We start from the raw sequence: 27083 nt of genomic DNA on the forward strand, positions 1-27083 counted from the left end.
ACAGGCAGACAGTCTTGAATACTGAAGTACACAGGGTCTACTGGAATTCACCATCAAAAAACCTGTAAAGCATTCTCAGAAAAGGGTTGACATGCGCTCACCATATCATATGATCTGTAAGGATATCTTCTGCAATGTCGAACTGTTGGGATTTCCTTTTCTTACATTAAAAAGCTCAGTCCATTTACAAATTCTCTCTCATTGTGATAGAAGGTATTACATGTAATACAATTTGGCACATGAGGCTTCAGAAGAGGTCAGGAAGGTGTGCTCATCCACTATGCTTCTCAGTTCAACCATCATCAATTGAGCAGCATTGCCTTCAAGTCAGAAAAAAAATGTGCAAGAATATAAAAAGACAGGTACTTAGAAGTAGCAGTGAATCTCCGTTTTTCTAGAGAACTACTTAACCAGCCTGTGCTGTGGCATACATCTGCCACAATAAGGATGTGTAACACAAGTTCAGGAGGTAAGGTCAGAACCATATGCAATGTAGCAGACTGAAATAACACAGGACATCCCTCTATTCTGATGACAGACCTCCTCTACATATGTCTAATGAGTGTAAGGCCTTCTGTTACTTCTGGAACTTGACTCAGAATACTGGGTAGAAGCAAGGAGTCAAAACAAGGAACGGGAAGGAAAATTAAAACCAGATGACGTCCCACCTGAGGGAGGAGGCTTCCTTCCTTTTTAATGGGATAGTTTCCTGTGCTGCCAGACACTCAAGATTCTGAAAATATCAGCATCCATGGAATCAGAAGGAATGGTGGAAAGGCATAAAGGAATCTGTGAGGAAGTGAGTACCTTAGTATGTGCTGACACCATACTGTCCACAACACCACAAACATACTCGTGTGCAAATGGGTCAGTGAAGATCATTGCTGTTAGAAAGACCAAAAGATGCACACAGATTTCAGCCTGAAACTGCCACTTCATCCTCACACAGGCTGGCTAGATAATGATCTAATCAACCCTCCCCCAAGATGAATAACGCACAAAGAACATAACCATCCCCGTCTTGATGAAAGCTCTATCTGAGTTAGGTTATAAAAAAAATCAGGGACTGCATTCAAAAGAATTTTATTCTCAAGCCAAGAGCCAAGAATGCTACCAAGAGTCCCTCAATAAATACACCAAGAGCCAGTAATCCAGACAGGGAAGTACATGTAACGACTTTGTAGAGCAGTGTCTAAAACTGTTTCAACAACTTTGCTAAAAAATACCAGTCCCCCAACACAGCCTTTTCTAGGGAGGACTTAATACCTCCCTCCATGAACATTTTTATCACCTACCAGTCCCTCAGACATCCTACCAATCTGGGATGAACTCAAAAAACCGTACCTCCCACAAGCAATCCTGGCTGATAGTACTATGAATGTGTGACTGTTGGGGTTGTCTTCTTGGGGTCTTGGCTAACAACAGGTTGAAACAATACACTGTGACATACTGGGGTACCTCATGCTATGGAAAGAAGAATTCTTTCTACAGAAATGAAGTGGTTTGAAGAAAAAAAAAAAGGAAAAGGTTATAAGGCAGCATGTTTATCAATGTATGCTTTGAAGGACTTTACACAGATTCTGGAAATCTGACCAAATAAAACCTCATCCCATAAAATGGCATCCACAATGGCCTGACAAAGCTTAGCCCTGCATTTGAGATAGGAAGAAGACACTTTTCTAACCCTGTTCTAGTTATAGCACCAGTGCAGTTCATCTGGCTACATGGAAGCCCACTGGAAAAGACATGACACGGATTGACTGATTATTTATTATGTTTGTTTACTGGGGAAGTGCATTATTACAAATGACCAACTGCAGGTGAAGCCCAGGTAAATACAACACAGTTTAAATGGAAAATACAAACTGAAGCTTTACAAAGATAAATAAATCAGGATGACAAACACATGATGGCTGAGGCACTAGTTAAGCAAAGAGTAAAAGATTTCAAAACATAAATTTGCACACACCAGAATGAAAATGCTTCTGCTACTCTAGTTACGTTAACATTGGTTGGTGAAATCATGTTATATACAATATTTACAATAACAACATATAAGAGCAAGATGAGATATGGGAGAATTGTTTTAAGAAATTTATCAGCAGAGTAAAAAGTAAAGCAGAAATTAGAATGATGCAGGTAGTCTATGGAGGGATCTGCAAAAATAACTACGTGGTAGTAATTTAGTGAGGGAATACAGAGGAAGATGGTATTGATCAGTGAGGAGGAAGGTGAGGGAGAAAATGCACTATATGCATGTTGGATGTGGGTTTATACAGATCCTCCATGATCCTAGATGCAGGGAAGTCTACCAGTTATTCCAATATCTGGTCCACTAGGGAAGACTGAAACCTGAAGAAGTGAGAAACAGGTAAAGGAACTTCAGATCCAATGTAGTAATAGAGGGTGACCACTAATCAGCACTGTTCAAGGTCTTAGACTCCACATCATCTGTGAAAGTGGAAAGGTGCTGTGATCTCTGGAATCTGTGACCTAAAGAAATCACATTTACTTCTGCCCAAGGCTGCTTCACCAAGATGACACTACTCTATTGCTGGGCTTGGAGAAGGGATCTGTCACTTTAGGAGCAAATAAAATACAAACTAGACACTTCCAGGCTATGAAAACATCATTAAGGGCAAGATCCATAGATGGAATGAAACAGCACTCCCAAAACCTTACTCAACAGTGAATTGAACTGTTTCTTGAGTGGGGATTCCAGAGTAACAGCAGTGGTCAGTCCATCATAGATATCGTCAAGCTGATGGTTTCCATACAATAAGGATAATCTGTAAAGTAGACTAAGTTATCTTTATCTAAGATGTTGACTGCTGAATTCTATAGAGTCTCCTATTCAGGCCATTGAGTTAGGGGAACAATCCCTTAACTTTAGCTCCAAACTGCATGAATGGGGGTGGCTCAGGACCATCTGACATGTGAGGCATGGTGTGTGAAATAACCAAGTGTCAGAGATTAGGAAAGGAGGCCTTGGCACTTGGGAAGTGCAAATCAAATTTAACAAATGGTCTTGACAGGTTACTGGCTAAGGCTCTTGCTGCCCCTATAGTGCCTTTTTTAGGCAAGGTACAAATAAATTCACCACTGTAACAGGAACAGCCAAGCAAAAAAGTACAGTTGTGTACCTACCATAAATGTAGATGTTCGAGTGTATTCACTGTTGTAGTCATTACACTTGGGTTATCCTGCTGGCAGGTTACCCGCAGTCGGCCTGAATTCCAAAGTCCTGGTCCGGTGTCGGTTGCTGTCACCTCTTCCCTGATGTCAGTGTGCCAGGGGTATACAAGTTGCAGTCAACGCTATTTTCTTCAGTTTTTCTTGCCCCAGACGTCAGGTGCCCCCAAAAGGGTAGGCTAAATAAAACATTGCTTATAAAAGGCATGCACTAAAATAAACATTACCTTCATCTAAAAATACATCACATAGGTTGCAAAGAATAGAGAAGTACAGATAAGTCCCAGCAAGGAAAGGGGGATGGAGGGTGGGTAACCTGGACTGCAACAGTGAATACACTCGAACATCTACATTTATGGTAGGTACACAACTGTACTATGTTCATTGTGTTTCACTGTTGCAGTCATTACACACCTGGGTTGAATCCCAAAGCTGAGGTTGGGCGGCTGGGTCTAAAAAGAATTAGGAGTGGCCATGAGGCCCTGCAGAACTGCAGTGGCAAAGCCTGCTCTGGATTTAGAGTAAAGAGGTAAGTGGTAGTGCTTAGTAAAAGTGTGCACTGAAGTCCAAGTTGCAGCCTACAAAATATCGTTGGTTGGAACTCCTCTGAGGAAGGCTGCTGAGGTGGCAGCTGCCCTGGTGGAATGTGGTCTAATGCTCTTAGGCACTGATTTGCCATGTTGTGAATAGCAGAAACAAATGCAGTGTCCTATCCATTTTGAAATAGTCTGCTTTGAGATAGCCTTTCCTTGTGATCCTGTAACATATGCCACTAAAAGTTGCTCAGTCTTTCTGAAAGCTTTAGTTTTGTCCAAGTAGAATCGTAGCTGTCTGTGTATGTCCAAAGAATGCAGAAGTCTCTCCCATTTATTCTGTGGGTTTGGGTAAAAAGTAGGCAAATGAATGGTTTGGTTAAGAGCCACACTGGAAACTACCTTAGGCATGAATGTTGGGTTTGTCCTTAGAGAAACCCTGTCCGGATGGAAGATAATAAAAGGTTCCAAAGCCATTAATGTCTGTAACTCTGAGACTCTTCGTGCTGAAGTTATTGCTAGGAGCAGAGCTGTTTGCCATGATAAGAATTTTATCTCAGCTGTATTGGCTAGCTCAAAAGTAGGCAGTGTGAGTTTTTCCAAGACAAAATTGAGGTCCCATGCAGGTATTGGTGCTCTCCTTGGAGGTCTTATGTTTTGGCCCCCTGAGGTACTGCCTAAGGAATGGATGTGAAAAAATAGGTGGGTCCATATTGTAATGAGCTGAAATGGCCGAGGCATGGATCTTAATTGATGAGAAGGATAGGCCTTTGTCCAAACTGCGGTGGTGGTGCGGTAGCGTTGTCGCCTCACAGACAGACGGTGTCCTGTTCGATTCCCAGCTAGAGTGTCTTCTGTGTGGAGACATGCGTGAATGGGCGTACCTTCGCTGAAGGTTGTGCATCAGGGCTGGCAACTCGGCACGTAAAAATCTACTGACAATCATTAGCGGACCTGAGTTCCGCTGTGGCAACCCCTAACGGGGAAAAGCCGAAAGACACAACATAGGCCTTTGTCCAGCGTCTCAGTTAGATATTGTAAAATCTGAGGAATATTTGGAACAAGCATGTCAAATCCTTGTGCCTGGTTCCAAGCACAGAATTTCTTCCATTTTTCTGCATAACATTTTCTGGTGCTGGGCCTCCTGGCCTCCAAAATAACATCCATCACCGCTTTAGAGAGAGGTGTATTCTGAATGGTTACACTATCCGCCATGCAGCTAGATTTAGGGTTCTGAGTTGGCTGTGCAGGATCTGATTGTTTTGTTGGGTCAGTAAATGGGGAATTTGAGGCAATGTCCAGGCTGGGCCTTGAGACAAGCTCCTTAGGATTGGGTACCAGTGTTGGCATGGCCAATCCAGGGCAATCAGTATAATTTGTGGCTTCTCTTGTCTGACCTTTAGGAGTACCTTGGGGAGGAGAGGCAGTGGAGGAAAGGCATAAACTGTAAGGTTGCTCCAGCTGAATGACAAAGCATCCACTTTCCATGCTTGTTTGTGATAAGTCCTTGTGCAGAACATCTGAAGTTGGCAGTTGTGAGGGGAGGCAAAAAGATCTATGTCTGGGCATCCCCATTTCCTTGTTATCATGTTGAAGATTTGTGGATCTAGTTTCCACTTGTGAGGATCCATAAGGTTTCTGCTTAGTTCGTCTGCCAGAGCATTTGTTTTTCCTGGGAGGAATTGTGCTTGCAGGTGTACTTGGTAAGTCAATGCTGTGTTCCATAAAATCATGGCTTGTCTGCAGAGGGGGTAGGAATGTGTGCCCCCCCCCCCCGCTTGTTTATGTACCACATGACTGTGGTGTTGTCCATCTTTATCAGCAGCTGTCTTGGATGAAGTAGGTCCTTGAAGGCTGTCAGGGCATTTTGTACAGCTAGCATCTCTTTTTGATTGATGTGAAGATGCCTTTGGCTTGCGGGCCATGTGCCCTGAATACATTTTCCTGCCATGTGGGTCCCACCAGGCATAATCTGATGCATCTGTTGTTAGTGTTTGCCTGGCTGTGGGTAAAGTGAATGGCTGTCCCTTGTTGTGGTGACAAGCCTGTGCCCACCATCGAAACTCCTGTTGCAGGCAGGGAATGAGTGAAAATGATTCCAGGCTGTGGCAATGTTGAGTCCAAACACTTTTTAGATACCATTGTAGTTTCCTCATATGCAGTCTTGCATATGGAATTAGCAGAATGCAGCATGTCATGTAGCCCAGAGCCTGCAGAATTTTTCTTGCAGATAACTGGGTCTTTGCTGCCATGCTTTCGAAGTAAGAAGTCAGTTGCCTTTGTTTGTCTGGCGTGAGATAAGCCATCTGGGCAGTTGTATTTAAGCTTGCACCTAGGAATATTATCTCTTGAGAGGGCACTAGTTTTGATTTCTTTTCGTTTACTGTGTACCCTAGGCAAATTAGTAATCTTATTACAAACGCCAGATGCTTTAGTAGAATGTCTTTGGTCTCTGATTGAATAAGGCAGTCATCCAAGTAGGGATATATTTGTATTCCTCTTTGTCTGCAAAATGCAATTACTGGTGCCAAGCATTTTGTGAAGACCCTGGGCGCAGTAGATAAGCCAAAGGGCAGTGCAGAGAATTGGTAGAGCATTGAGCCAGCTATGAATCTGACGTATCTTCTGCAAGACTGTCTGATTGGGACACGCAGGTATGCCTCTTTGAGGTCCAAAGTTACAAGCCAAGCCTTCTTGCCCAGCATGGGCAGAAGCTTCTGCAGAGTCAACATTTTGAATTTTGGAACGTCCAGAAAAGTATTAAGAATAGACAGGTCCAGAATTGGTCTCCATGCTTTGTCCTTTCTTGGTACTAAGAAAAGTCTTGAGTAAAATCCTTGTCCCTGCTCTTGTTGTGGCACTGGCTGAATAGCCCTCATGTCCATGAGAGATGAAACTTGTTTTTGTGCTCTGCCCACTGATTGTGTGGCAGGTCTGGCATACCTTTTGCCTTTGGAAGGGTGTGAAAGTGGAACCTGTAGCCCTGAGAGACTATATTTAAGACCCATTTGTCCTGGGTGATCATGTGCCAATTTTGTGAAAAAAGTGCTAGCTTTCCCCCTAAGGGTGCTGCCAAAAGATAAATGCTTGGCATTGGCAGAGGGAAGTCATTGGGACTGTTTCCTATATGGCTGTGATTTGTCTTCTCTGCTTTTAGAGGTTGAAGCACCCCATTGTTTGGGCCTGTATGAGCCCTGGGGCTGTTGTCTGCCACTAGGGCGTCTGTATCTGCCTCTTTGTGGCCTGTGTTACACAGGAAAGGACCAATTCTTAGAAGGCCAGTTTCTGCTAAAACTGGGTGGCTGTACCTGTAAGAAATCCTTTACTGTCTGCATAGATTTAGCTTTATCCTCCATTTTCTTCAACACCTCTTCTGCCTTAACACCAAAGTATCATGCTGTAATGGAGCATCCAATAATGTTGCTTTAACATGATCAGGCAGAGTCTGTTCCTTTAACCAAGCATGCCTTCTAATGACAGAACATGTAACAGCGGCCCTGCAAGAGACCTCCAATGAATCAAAACCACATTGCAAAGTATGCTTTCCCACTTGTTCAGCTGCATGCAATAAATCCTGCATTTCCTTATTCTCAGAACATTCAGAATTTGTTAACATTTTCTGTTTTAGCAGAGACATTACATATTGCTGATATTTAAGCATATGAAACTGACAATTTAAAGCCCTTGCAGCCAAGGTAGCAGTGCCCTAGAATCTCTATCTGACGGGACAGGGTTTTTTGCAGTAGAGGCCTTGACCCCTTTGGGACCCTGAGATATAGTTTCTGGGTCAGCAGCAGGGTTTTTATATAGAAGTTTATGAGAATCTGGAACCCTGTAGTATCTGTCTGGCTTAACAGGTGCAGGGGGTAAAGAGTCGGGAGACAGTCCGGACTCTGAAAATACATCATCTACAATGTCTAGAACATGTGGAATAACAAGAAGTCTGTGCTGAGGTAGTAAAAGAAAGTCTCTGAGCCTTTTCTTAGATTCTGAGTAATCTTGGCTGTCCCAGTGGAAATGCTCTCTCATGGTATGCAGGGTTTCCCCAAAGGAATAATCCTCAGGAGGAGAAGCTGAAGGAATAGATTCTTCAGCATCAGAGAGGAGAGAGGAGTCAGAGGAAATGGAAACCTGATCAGAAGAATCATATTCAGTGTCTTGCCTAGGCCTCTTATCAGGAGGGGGATGGGTACCTCTGATCAAAGTAATTAGGTCTTCGGCCATTTTGAGCATCTGTTTCTTAGGCATGGAAGTTTGTCCTGGAGAATGCTGTACTTGTTTCCTTGTCTTTAAAGCTGTTTTAGTCTTTGTCTTGGATGCTGAAGTTTGCTTGATATAAAGCTGTGTAGGTCTGAAAACACCCTCAGAAGCCGATGCCTGCTCAGCGGCTCCAGACCCATCTGAGGGATTAGTTTCCGAAGGCCCAATACCTTGAGTATCCAGAGGCCTAGTTGTCTCCACATGGGAGTCGGAGGCGGCCTGTGGCTCTGAGGTAGTGGGTGTCAGGGGCTGCGAAAGCACCTCACTGAGAACTGGCGACTGGCCTAGAAGAGGCATCGTTGTTGGTTTTGGACCTCAGATGCCTGTCCTTTTTTTTCCCTTGTGCTTTTTATGAACTCCGGTCGTCGGTTGTTCCGACAGCATAATATAGTTAAACCTCCGGCCAAAGTAATGAAAAGCAAAATCGTACCGACGCTTAATAGTGCGTTGGTTAAATCTAGCACAAAACCGACAACTAGTAACGTCATGGTCAGGGCCTAGGCAAGGAATACAGTAAGAATGAAAATCCTTATGAGGTATTTGCTTCCCACAAGAAATACAATTGTTAACTTTTTCTGACATCGGTTTGGAGCAAGAAAAAAGTTTCCCCAATGGGGTACTTAGCTTTATTGAAGACTTCGGATCTGAAATTGAATTTTGAAAAATATCAGGAGTCGGCCGACCGGCACTTGCGAACTGCTTTTGCTTCGGGCACTGCACGGCAAGAAAGACTGAAGAAAATGGCGTCGGCTGCACCTTATATACCCCTAGCGCACTGACGTCATGGAAGAGGTGACAGCAACCGACGCCGGACCAGGACTTTGGAATACAGGCCGACTACGGGTAGCCTGCCAGCAGGATAACCCAAGTGTAATGACTGCAACAGTGAAACACGACGAACATCTGAGGGTAATGCTACTCAATGCTAGAAGTATAAATCTGAAAATGCACTCACTCAAGGCACTCCTTAAAATGGAGAGCATCGATATCTGTGCAGTGACTGAGATCTGGTTCAAGGCTCCAGAGAGCAACCATGCACTACCAGGCTATAACTCATACCACACTTTTTGGCCATGTAACCTGGACCGAAACACCAAAGGTGGAAGTGTGTCCATATTCATTAAGGATATCCACACCTCCAGGATAGTTGCTCAGTATAATGCATCCGAGGTTATCCAAGTGCAACTAACTCTGGGTAAAACTGCAATCCAAATTGTAACTTGCTACAGATCCCCCACCATGCCCCAGGATTCCCACTCCTCTTTTCTTGATGTATTGGAAAATATTAGGGTTCAACCAAACACCCTAATAATGGGCAACTTCAACTATCCCACCATTAACTGGGAAAACTACTCGTGTACCAACTCCTTAGCTCAACGCTTTCTGGAATTCATAAACTGGGAAAACTACTTGTGTACCAACTCCTTAGCTCAACGCTTTCTGGAATTCATAAACTCCAATGCCCTGGATCAACTTATCCACACCCCCACCAGGGGCAACAATATCTTAGACCTAGTCATTACCAACATGAGTGACCGGTGTTCCACACCTGAACTCAACTCCTCGGTGGTCTGATCCGACCATAAGCCAATCACCCTTGATATCCACATCCCGCCCCAACCCCCATTAAGGAAACCATGATAAAAATTTTTCCAAAGCCAACTTCATGCTTCTTAAGACAGAAGTGGTGAACTTCATGACACCCATGGAGATGGACAATACAGTTACAACTGCTGAATCCTACAAAAATGCACTCTATAAGCACTTACACGAGTGCATGGATCATGCTATCCCAAACAGAACCAAGACGCTATCCTCCAAAATAAGGAAGCCAATCTGGTGCTCCCCTGCCATAAACATACTGTACAACAGAAGGAAGAAACTGTTGCAAAAGAGAGTAAAATCCCATGAGTGGAGGAGCTCCCTGGTCAGCCTCAGTAGGAAGCGGAGATCCCTTATAAGATCCTCCAAAGCTAGCTACGAAAACAAAATTGCCACTAATTCTAAGGAAAACCACAAAGCATTCTATAGCTATGTCAACAATCTCGATGTCAACACCCAGATCTGCTCTGAGTTACAGCACAAAGGCACAAAAATTACAGAACCAACTGATATTGCCAACATCCTGGCAGATAGGTTCAGTGCTGACTTTAACCCCCCTCACTCCCTAAAGGGCCCATATCTATACAGGAAGAATGCAGAGTCCCTGTAATCACAACTACGCAGGTAAACGCTGCACTCTCTAAAGTAAAAAACACAGCATCCATGGGACCGGACAACATCCCAGGCTGTGTTTTACACGAACTTCAGAATGAACTGGCTCCCCACTTAAGCACTATGTTCAATAATAGCCTTGCATCAGGCTTTATGCCCACTGAATGGTGCATAACAACAGTTATCCCACTCCACAAAGAGGAAGCCACCACTGATCCCAGGAACTATCGACCTATTAGCCTGACGAGCCTGGTCTGCAAGGCCATGGAACGTATCATCATGGAACTCATAAACAAAGATATTGGTAACCTCCAAACTCTGGATCCCACCCAGTTCAGGTTTGTGAAAGGCAGATCATGCCTCCTGAACCTAATCAACTTCTCTGAGGCAGTCACCAAAGCCGTAGATGAGGGTAAGGTGGTTCACACAGCCTATCTTGACCTCGCCAAGGCTTTCAACACCATCCCCCATTCTGGAATTATAGCTAAACTCACTAAACTAGGTATAAATCCCTACGTCACAAGATGGGTTGTCAATTGCAGACTCCAAATCTGACCTCAAAGCAGTGACAAGTGGAGTACCACAGGGTTCAGTCCTGGGACCTCTCCTGTTTGGTATGTACTTCTCTGAAGTACAGGCTAACACAGAAGGCCTCTGGCTAACAAATTTCGTAGATGACTGCAAACTAGGAGCCATAGTCAAGTCCCCAAATGATGTGGACATCCTACAGAAGGGCCTCGCTGAGACAGATGCCTGGTGTCAGAGCCATGGCCACAAGCTCAATGCCAAAAAGTGCAATGTCATTCCCTTTGGTAAAAACTCTGTACCCATGAACTACCACATAGGCAGCAATCTACTTAACACCGAATGTGTGATAAGAGACCTTGGGACCCAGGTGGACAGTAGTCTCTCCTTTGATAGTCACATCTCCACAATAGTCAGGAAGTCCCTCTACGCGGCACACCTCATCATAAAAGGGTTCTCATCCAGGAAAAAAGAGGTCATTGTTCCTCTCTACTCGACACTCATTGGACCCATTATAGAGTACAACGCCCCTTTTGGAATGTACCTCTGAAGACATCTGCAGCAGCTGGAAAGGCCACAGAAATACCTCACAAAGAGGACTACTGGCTTCAAACAAATGCTCTACACTGACCGCCTCAAAAAACTCCAGCTTTACTCCATAGCATATCGCCTACTCAGAGATGATCTCTGCCTAACATATAAAGCTATGTCAAACCCAGAGCTATTGGACATGCTACACCTAAAGAAATCCCAATCCCTCCGAGCTACATGCTCTATGGACCTAAACCTTGTCACCACAATAAACAGGACATGCTGGAGGGATAGATTCCTGTCCCAGAGACTTCCCATACTCTGGAACAGGCTACCTATCTATGTCAAGCAAAGTTCTTCATTAGCACTCCAAGAAAAATCTTGATGAGTGGATGGGAAATAGGAAATACACCCCGGGGATCACTTCTGTGTCTCTGCTCGACAGTTGCACAGGAAAATAACTTTCTTGGGTGGCGTAGGCCAGGCAACCTTGTTGGCTAGGCTTACGTAGGCCCTTGGGCCGATAGCCTAGTACCTACCTATGAACAAATTAGTGACAACATCCTGTGATCCTTAAGTGTATTATCCCCACTTCCAAGCACAGCTTCCACCAAACAGATAATATCTAACATCTAGCCCAACTCTATGGGCCTAACAAAGAACAACTCTTCTGGCCAATCAGTGCACAACTTGAGTAGGACTGGGAGGAAGATCCTTCAAATCCCAAGTACAATGAATGAGTCAGTGCTGGGAGGACTTCACAGACTTCTCCATATCAGTGGCCAGGTGTAGGTATGTTCTGTATGATCTAACATGGCAGATAATGGGCAAACAATGTGGTGTTCTTCAAAGATAAATTGTGGTAGTGAACCTTCATTCTCCTCTTACTGTTAGGTCAACAATGTGTGCGATCTTGACCTCTTTGTTGTCAAATTGGAGCTTGTGACTTACAAGCAACACAATGTTAACTCATGGGTAGACAGCAGGAAGAGGACCTGAATAGTGTCTGGCTGTCTCACACTGTTTCATCCTGTGTTTCTGGCCCAAGTTCATGACAGGGACTCTTCTACCAGTCAAAATACTCAGTGCCTTCCAAAGCTACCATCTTTAGAAGTATAATAGAGGCTGCAAGCTCTCCTTTTCTCCTTCTCCGTGTGGACTGGTAAAGCTGCATTTTGTTTCCATCCAGAAGGGAGAATGCTGATGTGAATCCTTTCTAGTGAATGTTTGCATGCAGGAACACTTTCAAGACTTCTCCATTCTGGACAACAAATGAGGGATTTTTTTTCCTTCAAAGAACATGCTTAGTCTCAGAACAGGCATCAAATTCAGGAGCCTTTCAAAAGCAAGTGTGACTGAGATCCAGTCTATGCAAGTGGCAGGAAGGAAATGAGTGGTTCTTGGCCTGATTGCATCCATCTAGTGCAATGAGTGACAAAGCGCAATGGGGGAATGAGAGGAAATTCAGAAGTGTGCTGGGGATATCAGAAGAGGAAATACCAACATTTATTCACTGCAGAACGCCTTCTAGTCTAATGTAACTGATTACAGTTTTTTAGACATGAAATGTACCTCTGCATTTTGAACAGTGAAGCACAAATATGATAACTTTGTTGAAAACTGTGTAGCAAGCTCAATTAAAAAAAATAAAATCTATAAACAGCCTAGGATGCAGGAAAGTGCATTATAAAGGTTAATCAGTACATTACAAAACCAATCACCACAGTGTAAACAGAAAAAAAAAACATCTGGCTATATTTTTTTAACTTTGTGACACATATTTAGGAACAAGGACCTCACCTCTGGAGCAAATTCCCACTACATGTCAGAGTAGCACCCTTTCCACCTTCAAGATATACAGAGATAATTGGATGGGTGCAGCCTTATATTCTCCTCTTATCTATTTTGTCTTGTCCTACATGATACTAGAGCAAACATTTGAATTTTTTTTGGCTAGGCTTGTAATGGTCAGCATAATGACTACCTACTACTTACTTATGAAGGAAGAGGTTTTACCCATTCTGTTGGAACAAACGTTAGTAGCCCTACATACAATACTGAGTTTTTAAAGACAGAACAAAGGGACTAATTATGCTGCACAGAAAATATTTTTTCTTTTATAGACATGAACTGTTCTCTGAACAAAAGCTTTCACTTTGGTGGCCATAGGTACTGTGAGGAGAGAAATAAGGGAGGAATTATTTTAAGTGATAGGGAGCAGCTACTAACAAAGGTACTCATAATTATACAGACACTGTTTTGCTGGTTTAGTGACTTTGCTGAATCACTTTCAAATGCAGTATATATAAACATCTTAGTCTTGCTTCAACTGCACTGTTACTTGTGTGAAACATGCTCCCAAACCATATTCCCCTGCTTACTACCATACAGTGGTTTGACAAAAACAGACAAAGACCTCTTTTAAAGAAAAGCATTCCAAGTAATAAGTTAAAACAGACAGCAGACTAGCTTATGTACAAGACGTCACTTTATAGGAAATTTCTAGTAACTAATACTAATACTAGTTCCTGACCACTAGGGGACACTCTTACATAGACCCTATCTTTCGCCTATCCCAAAACCTCAGGAAAATACTTTTTCTTACAGACTACTGTCCTCACCTTGTTACTGTTGTTCTTTCTTACACCTCTTGCTATACTGTACTCTCCCAATATTCGCCTTGGAAACCTTCCCCTCTACTTCATTTTTCTCTCTTCAACTACCTTACTTAACTTACCTTATCAGCATTCCACTGATTGTTCTCCTACTACACTCACTTGTCTCTACCCGCTCCGTTCGCCCTGCGGGCTCACTCCGCTCCCCTACCCTTCCCCCTGCGGGCTCACTCCGCTCCCCTACCCTTCCCCCAATTTCCACCCGCCCCCAGTGCTCCTACATTTATTCCTCTGTAGCCACACCCCATCACATTCTGCTCCAATCTAACACTCCAACTTATTAACACTCCCACCCCTCCTTGTCTTAACACCTCACCTGTTATTACCTGACCTCCCACCCCTCCTTGTTACAACACCACACCTTTTCTCATATCTCCTTACCTGTTCTTACATACTTACCTCTCAAGTTTTCACCCTAAAAACTAATATAATGGCTAAATTACCCATCCCATACCAAATAAAACTATCATTCTTGTTCTCACTCTTTCCTACTCTAACTATTGCCTATCTGCTAACCTCCTATGAACAACCATTATACCCCTCCCTTCTCTTCCCCACCAAATACACTTCTACACCAATACTAGCCATATCTCAAAACTACATACACATAACAGTCAAACCCTGCTACCTACAAGCTAAATATCAGACTATCTCACATTAAATATATCAAGCTAAATATTAAAAAAATCACTTAAATATTATTGCAACTTCCATTACCCTATAAATAGAATACACCTCCACTCCTTATTAGACAGGGACATTCATCCTAACCCGGGCCCAAACAATATCCTTGCCACTAAACAGTGCAACCCTAATAACTCCAGTACCCAAGCCCCTACTAAGCCCTCTAACTCACTCTATATAGCACATCTCAACATACGTAGCATTAACAATAAAATTGCCCACCACCATGCCCTCCTAGATGTTCACCTATTTGACATACTATGTCTATCCGAAACATGGCTAAAACCCACAATTAAAGGTAATGAAGTCACCCCACCTGGTTATAATATCCTTAGACTAGACTGGACAACCAAGAAGGGAGGCGGGGTAGCAATCCTTTATAAATCAGACCTACAAGTTACGACTGCAAACCTTAGACCACTTTCTGACAATAATGCTGAAATCCTCATTTCTAAATTTCAGATCAACTCATGTAAATCTATATACATCATTTGCATCTACCTTCCCCAGGAAATAAAATTTCAATCCTTGAAGATATCATTAACTGGCTTTCTATTAATCTCCCACAAGAAACCATAGTCCTAGGAGACTTTAACATCGACTGGGAGTCCTGCAGTATGGCACACCCTACCATCCATATTAACCTATATAGCTTCTCACAAACTATTAACTCCCCAACTATAATTAATAAACCCAATAACAAGGAAAGTATCTTAGACTGGATTCTTACTAATACTCCTCATCAAACATACCAAGTAGGAACCCTTCCAGATGATCTAAGTGACCATTCACTAACTTCTATTATCAGACACAAAACCAACCTAACTTACCCAAACAATTTCAGGATAATACGCATCAAAAAGCATTTTAACCCAGAACTTTTCCAAGCCGAACTCGAGCAGTGCAATTGGTCACCTCTAAAATCTCTCCCACCAAATGAAGCAGTGGAATACTTTAATTCCACATTCTTAACCATCCTCAACCATCACGCCCCATTTTTTAATTTCAAAACTGGTTTAGCTTTATTTCTAACAGAGCAAGTTGGGGCGTGATGGTTGAGGATGGTTAAGAATGTGGAATTAAAGTATTCCACTGCTTCATTTAGTGGGAGAGATTTTAGAGGTGACCAATTACACTGCTTGTTATTTCGTGTCATCTGTGGGAAGCATTGCAACAAGACAGAAAATACATATCCTCAGCGTATAAAATGGTAAAAGAGAGAAAATATAATAATCATATTCTGTTATCGAAATACTGGAGAGAGAAATTGCCATCCCTAGACAATAGTAAAATAGTAGAGGCGTTTAACTTAACATTAAAATCTGTATCACTTCAAAAACTGGTCTTTACTCAATTGATGATATTTAACAATGCGTATTATACCCATCTAACACTTCATAAATTTGATTCAAAAAAGTCACCTAAATGTCCACAGTGTGTAGATCAGACAGCAGACCTGTTACACATGTTCTGGAGTTGCAAGTGCATTTATAAATTATGGAGCTCATTAAAGTTGCAGCTACAAAAAATGGGTTACCAAAACTCAACACTCACCTGGGAATTTTTGATTTTACATATTCCACCGGAGAATTTGGACATAACAAAAAGATTGTAATTATGAATATTAGTTTACTAATGAAATTATATATAGCCACAAATTGGTTGAACCCAGCACAGACATTGTGGCAAAATTTCAGGCTGTTAGCGATTAAGCATATATTAGCGCACAAATTGTTAATTAGAAATAATAAGAAAAGTATAAACAGTATAAAAATTTGGGAACAAATCTTTAATATTATTTTGGCTTAGCGGTTCCTATCCACTTTCCTTTAGGACATTCTGTATGTGTACCAACACATTCTTGGATTAGATAGAAAATGTTGAAATAATACAAATTATTGGCTTGAGTTGGTTCATAATTGTCTATAGTAGATGCTTTTATGTTTATTTTTTTTTCATTTTCCTGTACTTGGTTAATATGATATTTATTCTTAATGTATAATATGGAAATTCAAAATGGAACTAAAACATTGGAAGCAGTATTGTACATAATGCAAATAGTGTGTGAAATGTATAATGGTTTTGCAAAACAATAAAAACGATTATTGAAAAAGAAATAAAGCTAAACCTGCCCCTTGGCTCTCAAATACTACTAGACAAAAAATCCTTCTTAGAAACAAATCCTGGGCAAAATGGCATACTACTAAAAATCCCACTGACCACCAAACCTTTAGACAACTTAGAAATAGTACTAAAACAGCCATCCTCTTAGACAAAAATAACTTCTACTTCCAACTACAACAAACTTACCATAAGAAGCCACAAAAGTTCTGGGCTAGCATTAACAAACTACTATACCTAGGTCAATCTATCACACCTAACCCACAAAGCTCTAACCCTGATAATCCCACACAAACAGCTAATGCCTTCAATTCTTTCTTCATAGACGCCATCCAAACTCTTGCTAGTCAACTATCTCCAGATACCTCAAATCTGCCTACATCTATTACAAGCCCACCTCCATCATTTCAGTTAAAACCAGTTCCAACTTCCTTTATTTGCTCCCTTCTCCAGAAACTAAAACCTACTACCCCCTCAGCTGCCAAACTTCCAGCAGAATATCTGCAAAAAGGAGCTAAAGCCATAGCCTATCCCATTTCTATTCTGGTTAACAGAACTATAAGTGAAGGAACTATCCCATCTATCTGGAAAATTTCTCTCATTATCTCACTATATAAAGGTGTGAATTCTAACTACTTTTCTAACTATCGTCCTATTGCTCTTCCATCTCCCCTAGCAAAAATTATGGAGAAATGCATCCATAAGAAACTACTTAACCACCTACTCCAAAACAACTTACTAGCCAATTGTCAATACGGATTTAGACCTTTCCACAGTACTACCACTGCCCTACTAACCTTCACAGACTTCATCAACAAAAACTGAAACAACAAAATTCTCTTCTCTGCAGTCTTTATTGATTTATCTAAAGCTTTCAACATGGTTAATCACCAGCTCCTTTTAAATATACTGAAATCCTTCTCACTTGAACCTCTAACCACAAATTGGTTTAAATCTTACTTAGACAATAGACAACAGGCTGTGCTATAGGAAAACTATCTACTCACCTCCCTATTTCCCTAGGTGTTCCACAGGACTCTATATTAGGCCCACTCCTATTCTCCATTTTTATTAATGACCTTCACTCAGCAATTCCTGATGCCACCTGTATTCAATATGCAGACGACTCCACAATAATTTGTTCAGCCACGTCTCCAACTGAACTACAGTCCCTTGCCCAAAACGCATTTAATACAGTAGAACAATGGTTCTTAAACCACTGCCTCCTCCTAAATCCTAAAAAAAACTAAACTTTTACTTTTCACACCAACCCAAAAATTCACACCAATAAATTTCACACTAGTATCTAACAATGGCACTATCATATCTCCCAACTCAACCACTAAACTTTTAGGAATTACAATAGATAACAACCTTAGCTTTGATACTCATATAAACAGCACAATAAAAACAGTCAACAAGAAATTGGGGTCCCTCTACAGAATCAAACCCTTTCTTACACCAGTAGCCAGGACCGCCATAGCCAGAACTCACCTAATCTCCACCCTACTCTATGCTTCACCTATATTCACTAATCTTTCTAAAAACAACCTCAACAAACTGACTATCTCCTATAATAATATTGCTAGATTTCCCAATGGCTCTCCTTTTAGAACTAATCACTGTCTTAATCTTAAGCAACTAGGATGGCTAGAGTTCCAAAACCAACTGCAATTTCACCAGCTTGTCATAGCCCATAGGACCCTGTATCAACCCAACACTCCAATACTCTGTTGCCTCATTACCCCATATAACAATCTTAAACATTTACGCTCCTCAAACTCTTTATTAACACCAGTAGATCCAACAACTTAGCAGGAGACTCTCTGTTCTCTAATACTGCTGGTAAGCACTGGAATCTTCTTCCCACTGAACTCATATCTCTGTCTTCACTGACACTTTTTAAACAGAATCTAAGACTATTTCTCAGTACTCATTGGTTATGCCCCTGTACTAACCCTGACTAACTTTCTCTCCATACACTAGTTTTATTACTCTTTATCTTTAGTGACCTATCCTTAATCAACCAAAAACCATGTTATTGCAATTTAAAATATGCATATACGTATATAGCAACATCTCTTGCACATTACCTTGTACTGTCTTGTGTTATGCTCACTAGGAGTATTGTATTTTAATAACAATAGCTGTTATATACTTTGACTATTGTAACTTACTATATTGTCTTTATGTATGTGTCTTGGAGCTTTTCTCCCCGGGCCTCTACTGAAAATGGACATGTATCCAGTTAGACTAACCTGGTCAACAAATGTAAAATAAATAAATAAAATAAATTTATCAAGACTTTCATCACCTGAAAATGCGTGCAGCAACTTTACATAAAACAGTCAATACTAAGCAGCTGTGGCTGAAAGAACAGGCTCATATTACGAAAAAATGAGCACTTAATCTTTCTGATTTCTATGAAACTGAGTGAGTATGTGAGGGTTATGCTGGCACATTACAGCTCATCAAACAAATCCTGGATCCCACTGTAGACCAGAAAGAAAGAAATTACCCAACCCTGGGATACTCTTCAAACCACCTATACAGAGAACACTGGAACCTAACCCGATAGAACAACAATGACCAGTGAAACTCTAGCATAAACCTCATATACTCACTCAACTACACTGAAATAAAAAAAAAAAATACTCAGCAAGTGGTGCATCATCAGTGAAAACAAGTCCCTCAATAAGATTCTTCCCCCACTACCCAAATTCACCATTAGAAAAAACAAGAGCATTAGGAGCTACGTGGAATGCTGCCACACCACACAAGATAACTCCCACTGGAAAGGCACCTACAAGTGCACCCCAATGGACTATAATTATTAAAAATATATGAACAATATGCCCTAACAACAAAAAGAAATTCAAAAACATTTTATGGTAACTGCAAAACATATATGATAGTTTACAGAGAACAATGTGATCACTGCCAAGCATTTTATATTGGGAAGACCATCAAGAAACCAAAGACTGCGACAGCCCACCACTTCACAGACATCTGACAAGGGAGCATGACCAACCCATTGGCCAAACGCGCAAAACAGTCTAGAGAACATGGAACCTTTAAATTCCACATCATAGATAAAATCGACTACAACCATCTGGATGGCAAGAAAAATAACAAATCAGGATTGGCAGATAAGACTTTTAGTAAAAAAAAAACAGGTTTAAACACCTCCTTTTCAACCAACTGCATAGCTAATCTAAGAACCCTTGATCACCACATTTTTCGTTAAAGGAACCATCAACTGTGGACCCCCCCCCAAAAAAAATGAACAAGCAACAAGACTCCCTTTTGAGTATGCAAGTTTTTATTGGGGGGGGGGGGCTTTGAAAGACATGCAGACATGCCTGACTGTACATTAAAAAATATACTACTTTCTGTTAAGTGTTTGAAAATCACTGAAAGGTACTGTATTTACTTACGAAAAAAAAAAAAAAAACTTAAAAATAGGGCAGATCCTGACTATAACTGTCAACTAACCTTACCCACATTATGATAACACTATTTTAAGGCAGACATGAGGAAGACTTACGAAAACACTGCAGAATATGTATAACAATAAAGCAACCACAGTTTAGCATTTTTACAGTTTGACAGGTTAAAAGGGTCATAACCAACTATAAATTATGATAAAATATAATGCTTGATCATACTGGAAGAATGATTACTTCAGGCACAGATCAGACTTAAGTGTGGAAAGATGCAAGCTATCAAGTTAACATTTGGACTGTAAATGGTTAAATGAATAACTGTGATAGGGACTTGGAATGGACCCACCTAAACTCCACCTCCCATGGTTGCCCACCTTCTGCCCACTGGAGAACACTCCCCAAGAGGCAGGTCTGGCTGGTAATATGCCCCTTTTCCAGTAAATATAAACCAACAATTGCATGACTATAACTAAAGTACAGTTTTGTACCTACCATAAATGTAGATGTTCGAGTGCTAATACAGCTGCAGTCATAACAGATGGGTTCTCCTGCCGTCAGGCGGGTCCTCAATCGGCCGAATTCCAAAGTCTAGGTCCAGCGTCGGTTGTCGTTGCTTCTTCCCTGACATCAGTGCGCCAGGGGTATAAAAGAACCAGCTGACGCCATTTTCTTTAGTTTTTCTTGCCCCAGATGTCAGGTGCCCCCAGAAGGAAGGCAAAACATAAATTTATGTAATAAAGCAAATGCAATATAATCAAAAAACAGTAGTTGCAAGCAAATGCACCATAAAAGAATACCCCAATGAGGTTGTATGAGGAGGTGTTAGCCATTAGGCCTGTCCCAAGACGGGAAGGAGGGAGGGAAACCTGGACTGCAGCTGTATTAGCACTCGAACATCTACATTTATGGTAGGTACAAAACTGTACTATGTTCATCGTGCATACAGCTGCAGTCATAACAGATGGGTAGAATCCCAAAGCTAAGAAACGGGTGGTAGGCACTAGGTGGAACTAGGAGGAGCCAGAATGCCCTGCAAGACTGCAGTGGTGAAGCCTGCTCTAGTTTTGGAGTATAATGGTAGGTGGTAGTGCTTGGAGAAGGTATGCACAGAACTCCAAGTGGCTGCTTCCAAGATATCTTTGGTAGGTACTCCTCTGAGGAAGGCTGCAGAGGTAGCTGTGGCCCTTGTGGAGTGAGATCTGATGCCTGCAGGTACAGCTTTACCATGAAAAGAGTAACAAAAGCGTATGCAGTGGGCTATCCATTTTGAGATTGTCTGTTTGGAAATTGGCTTCCCTTGAGCTCCTATAGCATAGGACACAAAGAGTTGTTCTGATTTTCTGAAAGGCTTTCTTCTGTCCAGATAATAACGCAGTTGTCTGTGGATGTCCAAGGAATGTAGTAGTCTCTCCCCTTTGTTTTGAGGATTAGGGTAGAAGGTAGGTAAGTGTATAGCCTGATTCAAAGCTACCCTCGATACCACCTTTGGCATAAAGGACGTGTTGGTTTGTAAGGAAACTCTGTCCTGATGGAAGATGATAAAAGGCTGCACAGCCATGAGGGCTTGTAGTTCCGATACCCTACAAGCTGAGGTGATAGCCAGAAGGAAAGCTATTTTCCAGGACAAATATTGCAAATCTGTTGAGGCAGCTGGCTCCAAAGGAGGCAAGGTCAGCTTTTCTAGAATGAAATTGAGATCCCAAGCAGGTATTGGTTGTTTCCTTGGGGGTTTTATATTCTTAGCCCCTCTGAGGAACTGTCTTAAGAGGGGGTGAGAGAATAAAGGTGGATCAGTGTTGTATTCTGCAGAAATGGCTGAGGCATGGATTTTGATGGAGGAGAATGAAAGTCCACTGCTTAGCAGCTCAGCTAGATACTGTAATATTTGAGGTAAATTCAGTTTTCCAGGATTCTGGCCTTTTTTCTCATTCCAGGCACAAAACCGTTTCCATTTTGCAGAGTAAGCTTTTCTAGTAGATGGCCTTCTGGCCTCCAAAATGACATCCTGCACCTCCTTGGAGAGTAGGGTCTGTTGTGATGTTAAGGAATCTTCCATGCGGCCAGACTGAGTGTTTTCAGCTGACTGTGAAGAGTTTTGAAGCTGTGCTGAGTCAGAAGAAGAGGCATTAGAGGTAGGGTCCATGGAGGAATCGTCAGGCTCCTCAGGAGTGGGTACCAGTGCTGTCTTGGCCAGTCTGGAGCAATGAGAATCATCTTTGGTCTGTCTGCTCTGGTTTTTAATAGAACTTTGGGCAGCAGAGGAAGAAGTGGAAAGGCATAAACTGTCATTGTTGTCCAACTGAAAGAGATAGCGTCCACACTCCAGGCCTGTTGATGAAAAGTCCTTGAGCAGAATTTTGCCAATTGGTGATTTTGTGGGAGGCAAAGAGATCTATGTCTGGCCTTCCCCATGCTTGAATTATCTCTGTAAAAACTTGAGGATGCAACTTCCATTCGTGTGGATCTGTCATATTTCTGCTTAGATTGTCTGCCAGCGTGTTTTCCTTGCCTGGCAAGTACTGTGCTTGAAGTTCGATTTGTAATTCCAGAGCCATGTTCCAAAGTGACATGGCCAGCCTGCATAGGGGGTATGAATGGGTTCCTCCCTGTTTGTTTATGTACCACATTACTGTGGTGTTGTCTGTCCTTATCAATAGTTGACCTGGATGCAGAAGGTCTTTGAAAGCTATAATAGCATTTATTACTGCTAGCATTTCCTTTTGATTGATGTGAAGGTGCTTTTCTTTTTGGGACCATTTGCCCTGAATGCACCGATCTGTCATATGCGCCCCCCAGGCGTAGTCCGAGGTGTCTGTTGTGATGACTTGATTTGCTTGAGGCTTGCAGAAAGGGAGACCTGTGTTTGTTTGGCATGCTTGAGCCCACCACAGAAATTCCTTTTGAAGACATGGAATTAGTGGTATTTTGTTTCCAAACTGTGGCTGTGTTGAGACCATAGGTTTTTCAGGTACCATTGAAGTTTCCTCATATGCAGCTTTGCACATGGGATTAGTAGGATGCAAGATGCCATGAATCCCAGAGCCTGCAGGATTTTCCTTGCCGTCAGCCTGGTGAAATTTGCTAGTGTTCTGAAGTATTGAGTTAGTTGCCCCTGCTTCTCTGGTGTGAGGTAGGCCATCTGGGTGTTTGTGTCCAAGTTGGCACCCAGGAAAATTATTTTCTGAGTGGGTATTAGCCTTGATTTCTTTTTGTTGACTGTGTACCCCAGAGAATTCAACAACATTATTACAAAAGCCAGATGTTTCAGAAGTATGTGCTTGCTGTCCGCTTGGATCAGGCAGTCGTCCAAATATGGGTATATTTGTATCCCTTGAAGTCTGCAGTAGGCAATTACTGATGCCAGGCATTTCGTGAATACTCTGGGCGCAGTAGATAAGCCAAAGGGCAATGCAGAGATTTGATAATGGGTTGAACCTGCAAGAAATCTGAGGTATCTTCTGCAATTTTGTCTGATTGGGACATGTAGGTATGCCTCCTTGAGGTCCAATGTTACCAGCCAAGACTCCTTGCCCAGCATGGGAAGAAGCTGCTGTAATGTGAGCATCTTGAATTTTGGTGCAGTAAAATGTGTTTAGGATGGATAGGTCCAAAATAGGTCTCCAATCTTTTCCCTTCCTTGGTACCAGGAATAGTCTGGAATAAAAACCTTGACCTTGTTCGTGAGTAGGTACCTCTTGAATAGCTTTCATGTCCATGAGATCTGAAATTTGTCTTTGTGCCTCTGCCCTTTGATTGTGTGGCAGGTTTGGCATGCCTCTCATTTTTGGAAGGGTGTGAAAATGGAATCTGTAGCCTCTGTTTATAATGTCCAGGATCCATTTGTCTTTTGTGACAATATGCCAATTTTCTGAAAATAATGCCAGTTTTCTGCCTAAGGGTGCTGCCATTTGAGCCTTGCTTGGCATGCAAAGTGGAAAGTCATTGGGCTTGCTTTCTGAATGGTTGCGAACTATCCTCACCACCTCTTTGTGTAGGAGCTTGCCATTGTCTGCCTCTAAACAATCCTTGAGATTGCCCTCTGCCCCTCGGGTGCCTGTATCTACCTCTTTGGGAGTCTGTCCATGGCTGGAAAGAAGCAATTTTTGGAAGGCCAATTTCTACTGAAACGTGGAGGTTGCACCTGTAGAAAATCTTTCACTGTTTGCATTGATTTAGCCTTTTCCTCCATTTTCTTTAATACCTCCTCAGCTTTAACACCAAATAATACATCCTTTTGTAGAGGGGCATCTAGTAATTTAGCTTTGACATGATCTGGTAAGGTTTGCTCCTTGAGCCAGGCATGTCTACGTATGACTGATCCTGTAACAGCAGCTCTACATGAGGCCTCTAGAGCATCAAAACCACATTGCAAGGTATGTTTACCCACTTGTTCTGCACTATGCATCAAATCCTGCAACTCCTTCAAGTCTGGTTGTTCAGGTTGTGACATTTTACTTCTCAACTGTGATAACAGAAACTGTTGGTACTTTAGCATATGGAACTGGCAGTTTAATGCCCTCATGGTTAAGGTGGCCGAGGTGTAAACCTTTTTTCCCCACCTTTCTAAGGATCTGGAATCTCTCTCGGAAGGTAATGGGTTTTTAGCAGTGGAGGCCTTAATTCCCTTGGGGCCCTGTGAGATAGTTTCTGAGTCAGCCGCATGGCTTTTGTATAAAAATTGGTGTGAGTCAGGAACCCGTTAGTACCTGTCAGGCTTGACTGGGGCTGGAGGTAAAGAATCCGGGTTAAGGCAGGCCTCCGAGTACACATCATCTAGTATGTCTAAGACAGGAGGTATAGCCAGAGGCCTGTGCTGGGGTAGCAAGAGAAAATCCCTAAGCCTTTTCTTGGAATCTGAGTACTCTTGGCCTTCCCAGTGGAAGTGTTCCCTTAAGGTATGCAAGGTTTCCCCAAATGAGTAATCCTCTGGGGGGGAGACAGAGGGAATGGACTCCTCAGCATCAGAATCTTCAAAAGGGGAGTAAGAATGTTCCTGTTCATCAGAGTGCTCTGAAATAATGGAGGCCTGGTCAGAGGAGGGAGATTCTTCCTCCACTCTGAGCCTTTTGTCCGGGGGGGGTTGAGAACCCCTGATAAGAGTAATCAAATCCTCAGCCATTTTAAGCATCTGTTTTTTAGGCATGGGGCCTGGAGAAGGGCCCTGTGGAGCTTGTCTCTTAGACTGCATGGCTGCTTTAGACTTAGTGAAAGCCTTGATAGAAAAAGAAGAGGAAGGTCTGAAGACACCTTGAGAGGAGGCAGACCTATGTACATTTTGAGATTCACCACCAAGAGTGACTTCGGTATCTGTAGTCGGGGTGTGGGCCGAGGAGCCTGCGACCTCGGGCACAAAAGACACCACCAATGAAGTGTCGTCGGTAGGCAGGGGCTGCGTAGGCGCCTCGCTGAGAACCAGACCACCTGTAGTTGGTTTTGGCATGGTGTCGGTAGAGGCCGCAGACCTCGTGTGTCGGTCCTTATCTTTGCGTTTTTTAGACAAAACTGGAGTCGGAGTATCCGAGGACATAATACAGTTAAATTTTTTGCCAAAATAGTGCTGGGCGAACTCCGCCTGACGCTTAATGGTGCGTTTGTTGAATGTAGCACAAAAACGACAGACCGAGACGTCGTGGTTTGGGCCTAAGCAAGGAATGCAGAGGGAATGAAAATCCTTATGCGGTATTTGCTTCCCACAAGAAATACAATTATTAACTTTGTCTGACATCGGTCTGAGGCAAGAAAAGTTTCCCCAACGGGGTACTTAGCTTTTAAGAAGACTTCGGTTGCAAAAGTTTCGTAATTTCAGGAGCTGGCCGACCGGCACTTGCGAACTGCTTCTGCTTCGGGCACCGCACGGCAAGAAAGACTGAAGAAAATGGCGTCGGCTGGTTCTTTTATACCCCTGGCGCACTGACATCAGGGAAGAAGCGACGACAACCGACGCTGGACCTAGACTTTGGAATTCGGCTGACTGAGGACCCGCCTGACGGCAGGAGAACCCATCTGTTATGACTGCAGCTGTATGCACGATGAACATCACCAAGCAGTGCTCATCTGCCTGTAGTGAGAATGATATCACTACAATAAAAAGGATTTAATTTAAACAAACTACTCTTGTGATTTACTCTTTAAAAAGAACTTTCCAGAAGTTGATAAAAATAAGTTATGTCTTACCATAACATTCCATCTGTGTTGTTGATCTTCATTCATTCATTACTGATGGGTTATCGGTTCCGTCCTCGGAAGTGAGCCAGCCAATATCAAGCTCGTGTCAGCCAAAAACTCTCGAGCCAAGGTCCTACCCAGAATGCTCTGCTCCCTGTTACCTCAGATCGAGTTTGCAAGTTGATACATAAAAGTAGAGGCTACCTCTGGTCATAACAGACCTACAAGAAAGGAGTACATGAGATCAACCAAGACCCTTCGGATGGGGGACAGAGGGTGGGAAGTAACGAATGAATGAAGATCAACAACACAGATGGAATGTTATGGCAAGACATAACTTCTTTATCTGATGTTGTTAATCTCGTTCATTATTCCTTACTGATGGGACAGAGTCCCCAGCTACCTGTATTCCTAGGTGGCCCTCATGGAAGGACATCCCTGAGCACCATGGAGCCAAAGGAAGCTCTAGCTCTGGAGGCCAAGTCCAATTTCTAATGAAGAATAAAGGTATGAGGTTTGGCCCAAGTTGCAGCTGAGCAGATATCATTGAGGAAAGCCTTAGCATGGAAAGCTGCTGAAGTTGCCATAGATCTTGTAGAATGTGCTTTGACTCTACGAGGCAAGGTGAAATTGTTTTTGTTGTAGATACAGGTAATGCAATTTCTCAACCATGAAGCCAATGTAACTTCTGATACAGGATGACCCCATCTAGGTCCAGAAAAAAACATAAACAGTTT

General features: G+C 42.4%; 1 protein-coding gene across 1 annotated transcript in view; it reads right to left on the bottom strand.

The window, feature by feature from the left end:
- The window catches only part of JAK1 (Janus kinase 1), a 1643095-nt gene that overhangs the window by 445955 nt on the left and 1170057 nt on the right, over positions 1 to 27083 (bottom strand). The window lies entirely within an intron of this gene.

This window comes from Protopterus annectens, chromosome 10.part0 (genome assembly GCF_019279795.1).
Source record: "Protopterus annectens isolate FY-2018-M chromosome 10.part0, PAN1.0, whole genome shotgun sequence".
In the NCBI taxonomy this organism is placed as follows: Eukaryota; Metazoa; Chordata; order Ceratodontiformes; family Protopteridae; genus Protopterus; species Protopterus annectens.